This window comes from Palaemon carinicauda, chromosome 38 (assembly GCF_036898095.1).
Source record: "Palaemon carinicauda isolate YSFRI2023 chromosome 38, ASM3689809v2, whole genome shotgun sequence".
NCBI classification, from domain to species: Eukaryota; Metazoa; Arthropoda; class Malacostraca; order Decapoda; family Palaemonidae; genus Palaemon; species Palaemon carinicauda.
This window is the reverse complement of record NC_090762.1, coordinates 1320897-1330856: the sequence shown is the minus strand read 5'-3', so window position 1 is coordinate 1330856 and position 9960 is coordinate 1320897. Positions and strand designations below refer to the sequence as shown.

General features: G+C 30.8%; 1 long non-coding RNA gene across 1 annotated transcript in view; it reads right to left on the bottom strand.

The window, feature by feature from the left end:
- Positions 1 to 563: 563 nt before the first annotated feature.
- The window catches only part of LOC137630157 (uncharacterized), a 34899-nt gene continuing 25502 nt past the window's right edge, over positions 564 to 9960 (bottom strand). Inside the window, exon 2 of the long non-coding RNA XR_011041681.1 lies at positions 564 to 816. This is a non-coding gene — a long non-coding RNA (uncharacterized lncRNA). The remainder of the gene's footprint in view (positions 817 to 9960) is intronic.

Sequence of the window (9960 nt, the reverse complement as noted above, 5' to 3'; positions counted from 1 at the left end):
AGAGGATCGCCGGTACTCAAGAACATGACACGGTGAGATGAAAGAGGCGAGAGGATCGCCGGTACTCAAGAAACATGACACGGTGAGATGAAAGAGGCGAGAGGATCGCTGGTACTCAAGAAACATGACACGGTGAGATGAAAGAGGCGAGAGGATCGCCGGTACTCAAGAAACATGACACGGTGAGATGTAAGAGGCGAGAGGATCGCCGGTACTCAAGAAACATGACACGGTGAGATGAAAGAGGCAAGAGGATCGCCGGTACTCAAGAAACATAACACCAGACGCTGGTAATCCAGGGCGGACTGACTTTATATCTGGACGCGACACGGTGAGATGAAAGAGGATCGCCGGTACTCAAGAAACATAACACCAGACGCTGGTAATCCAGGGCGGACTGACTTTATATCTGGACGCATAAATGTATATCTCTAAAATTTGAAGTTTTAGTTTTTTTTTTTTTTTTTTTTTTGGGGCCGCGACATCAGCTGTTATTGGCATTACGAGACAGCAATCGGCATTGTATCTAGTTATCATGTTTTATGAAAAATAAAAGTAATAAGGTCATTTTGTAATTTTATTTGAATCCAAAATTTGTATTTTTTATAATGGTAACAATACAGGTAGCATGAGGGAGCAGAAATATTGGCGTGAAGCACGAGAGTTGCCATGTAGAATATTATTTTTCATTTTTGAGAGATAGGTTTGCAGACCTTTACTCAAGGGTAGGCACAAAAGGCAGGCCACCCCTCCATGGGAACTACGCTGCTCTCTGTTCCTCTTCTGCACCCGTCCGGGTCCGTTTACCTCAATTACCTGGAAATACCAGATTTCAGTAGTTTTAGTAATTTACACAAGGGAAACAGACACTGTTGCCTTTACAATATGATCAATTATGCCACCACACTCACATGGAAACACATTTGTATAACTAAAGACAGGAATATATCAATAAAAATGGTGAATACAATAGGAAAACTGATCTAATAATTCGAAAATATGGTCAATTAGACATCAGAACTAATATATTTAAAGAGTGGAATAAATCTGTGGAATAAATCTATAAAAAAGGACAATACAACAGGAAAACTGACCTGATAATTCGAGAACATGATCAATTAAGCTTCCAAACTCATATGGGACATCATTTATATTTCTAAAGAGTGGAATAAATCTATAAAAATGGTGAATACAAGAGGAAAACTGATCTATTAATTTGAGAATATGATCAATTAAGCTTCCAAACTCATATGGGTCAACAGTTATATATCTAAAGAGTGGAATAAATCTATAAAAATGGTGAATACAAGAAGAAAACTGACCTGATAATTCGAGAACATGATCAATTAAGCTTCCAAACTCATATGGGACAGCAGTTATATATCTAAAGAGTGGAATAAATCTATAAAAATGGTGAATACAAGAAGAAAACTGACCTGATAATTCGAGAACATGATCAATTAAGCTTCCAAACTCATATGGGACAGCAGTTATATATCTGAAGACTGAAATAAATCTATAAAAATGGCAAGAATATGACCAATTAAGCTTCCAAACTCATATTGGACAGCAGTTATATATCTAAAGAGTGGAATAAATCTATAAAAACAGTGAATACAATAGGAAAACTGACCTGATAATTCGAGAACATGATCAATTAAGCTTCCAAACTCATATGGGACATCATTTATATTTCTAAAGAGTGGAATAAATCTATAAAAATGGTGAATACAAGAGGAAAACTGATCTATTAATTTGAGAATATGATCAATTAAGCTTCCAAACTCATATGGGACAGCAGTTATATATCTAAAGAGTGGAATAAATCTATAAAAATGGTGAATACAAGAAGAAAACTGACCTGATAATTCGAGAACATGATCAATTAAGCTTCCAAACTCATATGGGACAGCAGTTATATATCTAAAGAGTGGAATAAATCTATAAAAATGGTGAATACAAGAAGAAAACTGACCTGATAATTCGAGAACATGATCAATTAAGCTTCCAAACTCATATGGGACAGCAGTTATATATCTAAAGAGTGGAATAAATCTATAAAAATGGTGAATACAGTGGGAAAACTGATCTATTAATTTAAGAATATGATCAATTAAGCTTCCAAACTCATATGGGACAGCAGTTATATATCTAAAGAGTGGAATAAATCTATAAAAATGGTGAATACAATAGGAAAACTGATCTATTAATTTGAGAATATGATCAATTAAGCTTCCAAACTCATATGGGACAGCAGTTATATATCTAAAGAGTGGAATAAATCTATAAAAACAGTGAATACAATAGGAAAACTGACCTGATAATTCGAGAACATGATCAATTAAGCTTCCAAACTCATATGGGACATCATTTATATTTCTAAAGAGTGGAATAAATCTATAAAAATGGTGAATACAAGAGGAAAACTGATCTATTAATTTGAGAATATGATCAATTAAGCTTCCAAACTCATATGGGACAGCAGTTATATATCTAAAGAGTGGAATAAATCTATAAAAATGGTGAATACAAGAAGAAAACTGACCTGATAATTCGAGAACATGATCAATTAAGCTTCCAAACTCATATGGGACAGCAGTTATATATCTAAAGAGTGGAATAAATCTATAAAAATGGTGAATACAAGAAGAAAACTGACCTGATAATTCGAGAACATGATCAATTAAGCTTCCAAACTCATATGGGACAGCAGTTATATATCTAAAGAGTGGAATAAATCTATAAAAATGGTGAATACAAGAAGAAAACTGACCTGATAATTCGAGAACATGATCAATTAAGCTTCCAAACTCATATGGGACAGCAGTTATATATCTGAAGACTGAAATAAATCTATAAAAATGGCAAGAATATGACCAATTAAGCTTCCAAACTCATATTGGACAGCAGTTATATATCTAAAGAGTGGAATAAATCTATAAAAACAGTGAATACAATAGGAAAACTGATCTATTAATTTGAGAATATGATCAATTAAGCTTCCAAACTCATATGGGACAGCAGTTATATACCTAAAGAGTGGAATAAATCTATAAAAACAGTGAATACAATAGGAAAACTGATCTATTAATTTGAGAATATGATCAATTAAGCTTCCAAACTCATATGGGACAGCAGTTATATACCTAAAGAGTGGAATAAATCTATAAAAATGGTGAATACAATAGGAAAACTGATCTATTAATTTGAGAATATGATCAATTAAGCTTCCAAACTCATATGGGACGGCATTTATATATCTAAAGAGTGGAATAAATCTATAAAAATGGTGAATACAGTGGGAAAACTGATCTATTAATTTGAGAATATGATCAATTAAGCTTCCAAACTCATATGGGACAGCAGTTATATACCTAAAGAGTGGAATAAATCTATAAAAATGGTGAATACAAGAAGAAAACTAACCTGATAATTCGAAAACATGATCAATTAAGCTTCCAAACTCATATGGGACAGCAGTTATATACCTAAAGAGTGGAATAAATCTATAAAAATGGTGAATACAAGAAGAAAACTGACCTGATAATTCGAGAACATGATCAATTAAGCTTCCAAACTCATATGGGACAGTTTTTATATATCTAAAGACTGGAATAAATCAATAAAAATGGCGAATACAATAGGAAAACTGACCTAATAATTCGAGAATATGATCAATTAAACCTCCAAACTCATATGGGACAGCAGTTATATATCTGAAGACTGAAATAAATCTATAAAAATGGCGAGAATATGACCAATTAAGCTTCCAAACTCATATTGGACAGCAGTTATATATCTAAAGAGTGGAATAAATCTATAAAAATGGTGAATACAGTGGGAAAACTGATCTATTAATTTAAGAATATGATCAATTAAGCTTCCAAACTCATATGGGACAGCAGTTATATATCTAAAGAGTGGAATAAATCTATAAAAATGGTGAATACAGTGGGAAAACTGATCTATTAATTTGAGAATATGATCAATTAAGCTTCCAAACTCATATGGGACAGCAGTTATATACCTAAAGAGTGGAATAAATCTATAAAAACAGTGAATACAATAGGAAAACTGATCTATTAATTTGAGAATATGATCAATTAAGCTTCCAAACTCATATGGGACAGCAGTTATATACCTAAAGAGTGGAATAAATCTATAAAAATGGTGAATACAATAGGAAAACTGATCTATTAATTTGAGAATATGATCAATTAAGCTTCCAAACTCATATGGGACGGCATTTATATATCTAAAGAGTGGAATAAATCTATAAAAATGGTGAATACAGTGGGAAAACTGATCTATTAATTTGAGAATATGATCAATTAAGCTTCCAAACTCATATGGGACAGCAGTTATATACCTAAAGAGTGGAATAAATCTATAAAAATGGTGAATACATGAAGAAAACTAACCTGATAATTCGAAAACATGATCAATTAAGCTTCCAAACTCATATGGGACAGCAGTTATATACCTAAAGAGTGGAATAAATCTATAAAAATGGTGAATACAAGAAGAAAACTGACCTGATAATTCGAGAACATGATCAATTAAGCTTCCAAACTCATATGGGACAGTTTTTATATATCTAAAGACTGGAATAAATCAATAAAAATGGCGAATACAATAGGAAAACTGACCTAATAATTCGAGAATATGATCAATTAAACCTCCAAACTCATATGGGACAGCAGTTATATATCTGAAGACTGAAATAAATCTATAAAAATGGCGAGAATATGACCAATTAAGCTTCCAAACTCATATTGGACAGCAGTTATATATCTAAAGAGTGGAATAAATCTATAAAAATGGTGAATACAGTGGGAAAACTGATCTATTAATTTAAGAATATGATCAATTAAGCTTCCAAACTCATATGGGACAGCAGTTATATATCTAAAGAGTGGAATAAATCTATAAAAATGGTGAATACAGTGGGAAAACTGATCTATTAATTTAAGAATATGATCAATTAAGCTTCCAAACTCATATGGGACAGCAGTTATATATCTAAAGAGTGGAATAAATCTATAAAAATGGTGAATACAATAGGAAAACTGATCTATTAATTTGAGAATATGATCAATTAAGCTTCCAAACTCATATGGGACAGCAGTTATATATCTAAAGAGTGGAATAAATCTATAAAAATGGTGAATACAGTGGGAAAACTGATCTATTAATTTGAGAATATGATCAATTAAGCTTCCAAACTCATATGGGACAGCAGTTATATATCTAAAGAGTAGAATAAATCTATAAAAATGGTGAATACAGTGGGAAAACTGATCTATTAATTTGAGAATATGATCAATTAAGCTTCCAAACTCATAGGGGACAGCAGTTATATATCTAAAGAGTGGAATAAATCTATAAAAATGGTGAATACAATAGGAAAACTGATCTATTAATTTAAAAATATGATCAATTAAGCTTCCAAACTCATATGGGACAGCAGTTATATATCTAAAGAGTGGAATAAATCTATAAAAATGGCGACTATAATGGGAAAACTGATCTATTAATTTGAGAATATGATCAATTAAGCTTCCAAACTCATATGGGACAGCAGTTATATATCTAAAGAGTGGAATAAATCTATAAAAATGGCGACTATAATGGGAAAACTGATCTATTAATTTGAGAATATGATCAATTAAGCTTCCAAACTCATATGGGACAGCAGTTATATATCTAAAGAGTGGAATAAATCTATAAAAATGGTGAATACAATGGGAAAACTGATCTATTAATTTGAGAATATGATCAATTAAGCTTCCAAACTCATATGGGACAGCAGTTATATATCTAAAGAGTGGAATAAATCTATAAAAATGGTGAATACAATGGGGAAACTGATCTATTAATTTAAGAATATGATCAATTAAGCTTCCAAACTCATATGGGACAGCAGTTATATATCTAAAGAGTGGAATAAATCTATAAAAATGGTGAATACAATGGGAAAACTGATCTATTAATTTGAGAATATGATCAATTAAGCTTCCAAACTCATATGGGACAGCAGTTATATATCTAAAGAGTGGAATAAATCCATAAAAATGGTGAATACAATGGGAAAACTGATCTATTAATTTGAGAATATGATCAATTAAGCTTCCAAACTCATATGGGACAGCAGTTATATATCTAAAGAGTGGAATAAATCCATAAAAATGGTGAATACAATGGGAAAACTGATCTATTAATTTAAGAATATGATCAATTAAGCTTCCAAACTCATATGGGACAACAGTTATATATCTAAAGAGTGGAATAAATCTATAAAAATGGTGAATACAATGGGAAAACTGATCTATTAATTTAAGAATATGATCAATTAAGCTTCCAAACTCATATGGGACAGCAGTTATATATCTAAAGAGTGGAATAAATCTATAAAAATGGTGAATACAAGAAGAAAACTGACCTGATAATTCGAGAACATGATCAATTAAGCTTCCAAACTCATATGGGAAAGCAGTTATATATCTAAAGAGTGGAATAAATCTATAAAAATGGTGAATACAATAGGAAAACTGATCTATTAATTTAAAAATATGATCAATTAAGCTTCCAAACTCATATGGGACAGCAGTTATATATCTAAAGAGTGGAATAAATCTATAAAAATGGCGACTACAATGGGAAAACTGATCTATTAATTTGAGAATATGATCAATTAAGCTTCCAAACTCATATGGGACACCAGTTAATATATCTAAAGAGTGGAATAAATCTATAAAAATGGCGACTGCAATGGGAAAACTGATCTATTAATTTGAGAACATGATCAATTAAGCTTCCAAACTCATATGGGACAGCAGTTAATATGTCTAAAGAGTGAAATAAATCTATAAAAATGGCGACTACAATGGGAAAACTGATCTATTAATTTAAAAATATGATCAATTAAGCTTCCAAACTCATATGGGACAGCAGTTATATATCTAAAGAGTGGAATAAATCTATAAAAATGGTGAATACAATGGGAAAACTGATCTATTAATTTGAGAATATGATCAATTAAGCTTCCAAACTCATATGGGACAGCAGTTATATATCTAAAGAGTGGAATAAATCTATAAAAATGGTGAATACAATAGGAAAACTGATCTATTAATTTGAGAATATGATCAATTAAGCTTCCAAACTCATATGGGACAGCAGTTATATATCTAAAGAGTGGAATAAATCTATAAAAATGGTGAATACAATAGGAAAACTGATCTATTAATTTGAGAATATGATCAATTAAGCTTCCAAACTCATATGGGACAGCAGTTATATATCTAAAGAGTGGAATAAATCTATAAAAATGGTGAATACAATAGGAAAACTGATCTATTAATTGAAGAATATGATCAATTAAGCTTCCAAACTCATATGGGACAGCAGTTATATATCTAAAGAGTGGAATAAATCTATAAAAATGGTGAATACAATAGGAAAACTGATCTATTAATTGAAGAATATGATCAATTAAGCTTCCAAACTCATATGGGACAGCAGTTATATATCTAAAGAGTGGAATAAATCTATAAAAATGGTGAATACAAGAAGAAAACTGACCTGATAATTCGAGAACATGATCAATTAAGCTTCCAAACTCATATGGGAAAGCAGTTATATATCTAAAGAGTGGAATAAATCTATAAAAATGGTGAATACAATAGGAAAACTGATCTATTAATTTAAGAATATGATCAATTAAGCTTCCAAACTCATATGGGACAGCAGTTATATATCTAAAGAGTGGAATAAATCTATAAAAATGGTGAATACAATAGGAAAACTGATCTATTAATTGGAGAATATGATCAATTAAGCTTCCAAACTCATATGGGACAGCAGTTATATATCTAAAGAGTGGAATAAATCTATAAAAATGGTGAATACAAGAAGAAAACTGACCTGATAATTCGAGTACATGATCAATTAAGCTTCCAAACTCATATGGGACAGCAGTTATATATCTAAAGAGTGGAATAAATCTATAAAAATGGTGAATACAAGAAGAAAACTGACCTGATAATTCGAGAACATGATCAATTAAGCTTCCAAACTCATATGGGAAAGCAGTTATATATCTAAAGAGTGGAATAAATCTATAAAAATGGTGAATACAATAGGAAAACTGATCTATTAATTTAAGAATATGATCAATTAAGCTTCAAAACTCATATGGGACAGCAGTTATATATCTAAAGAGTGGAATAAATCTATAAAAATGGTGAATACAATGGGAAAACTGATCTATTAATTTGAGAATATGATCAATTAAGCTTCCAAACTCATATGGGACAGCAGTTATATATCTAAAGAGTGGAATAAATCTATAAAAATGGTGAATACAATAGGAAAACTGACTTAATGATTTGGGATTATGATCAATTGAACCTCCATACTCATATGGGACAGCAGTTATATATCTAAAGAGTGGAAAAAATCTATAAAAATGGTGAATACAATAGGAAAACTGATCTATTAATTCAAGAATATGATCAATTAAGCTTCCAAACTCATATGGGACAGTAGTTATATATCTAAAGAGTGGAATAAATCTATAAAAATTGTGAATACATGAAGAAAACTGACCTGATAATTCGAGAACATGATCAATTAAGCTTCCAAACTCATATGGGAAAGCAGTTATCTATCTAAAGAGTGGAATAAATCTATAAAAATGGTGAATACAAGAAGAAAACTGACCTGATAATTTAAGAATATGATCAATTAAACATCCAAACTCATATGGGACAGCATTTATATATCTAAAGACTGAAATAAATCTATGAAAATGGCGAATACAATAGGAAAACTAACCTAATAATTCGAGAATATGATCAATTAAACCTCCAAACTCATATGGGACGGCAGTTATATATCTAAAGACTGAAATAAATCTATAAAAATGGTGAATACAATAAGAAAACTGACCTAATAATTCGAGAATATTATCCATTAAACCTCCAAAATCATATGGGACAGCAGTTATATATCTAAAGACTGGAATAAATCTATAAAAATGGTGAACACAGTAGGAAAACTGATCTATTAATTTGAGGATATGATCAATTAAGCCACCACTCTCACATGGAAACTCATTTGTATTACTAAAGACTGGAATAAATCAATAAAAATGGTGAATACAATAGGAAAACTAACCTAATAATTCGAGAATATGATTAATTAAGCCTCCAAACTCATATGGGACAGCAGTTATATATATAAAGACTGGAATAAATCAATACAAATGATGAATACAATAGGAAAAATAACCTAAAAATTCAAGGATATGATTAATTAAACCTCCAAACTCATATGGGACAGCATTTATATAATCAAAGACTGGAATATATCAATAAAAATGGTGAATACAATAGGAAAACTGACCTATTAATTCGAGAATATGATCAATTAACCAACCAGACTCATATCGTACAGTATTATATATCTAAAGACTGGAATAAATCAATTTAAATGGTCAATACAATAGAAAAACTGACCTATTAATTCGAGGATATGATCAATTAAGCCACCAGACTCACATGAGAACGCATTTGTATAACTAAAGACTGAAATAATTCAATAACTATAGTGAAAACAATAGAAAAACTGGCTTATTAACACTACGATATGATGAATTATGCCACCAAACACATATGGGACAGCATTTATATATCTAAGACAGGAAAAAAAACAATGAAAATGGTCAATACAATAGGAAAACTGACCTAATCATTCAAGGATATGATCAATTAGCCCCAGACTCATATGGGACAGCTTTTATATATCTAAAGACTGGAATAAATCAATAAAAATGGTCAATACAATAGGAAATTTGACCTAATAAATCGAGGATATGATCAATTAAACCACCAAACTCATAAGGGACCGCATTTATATATCTAAAGACTGGTTCATGGTCTACATCAGGTGACACCA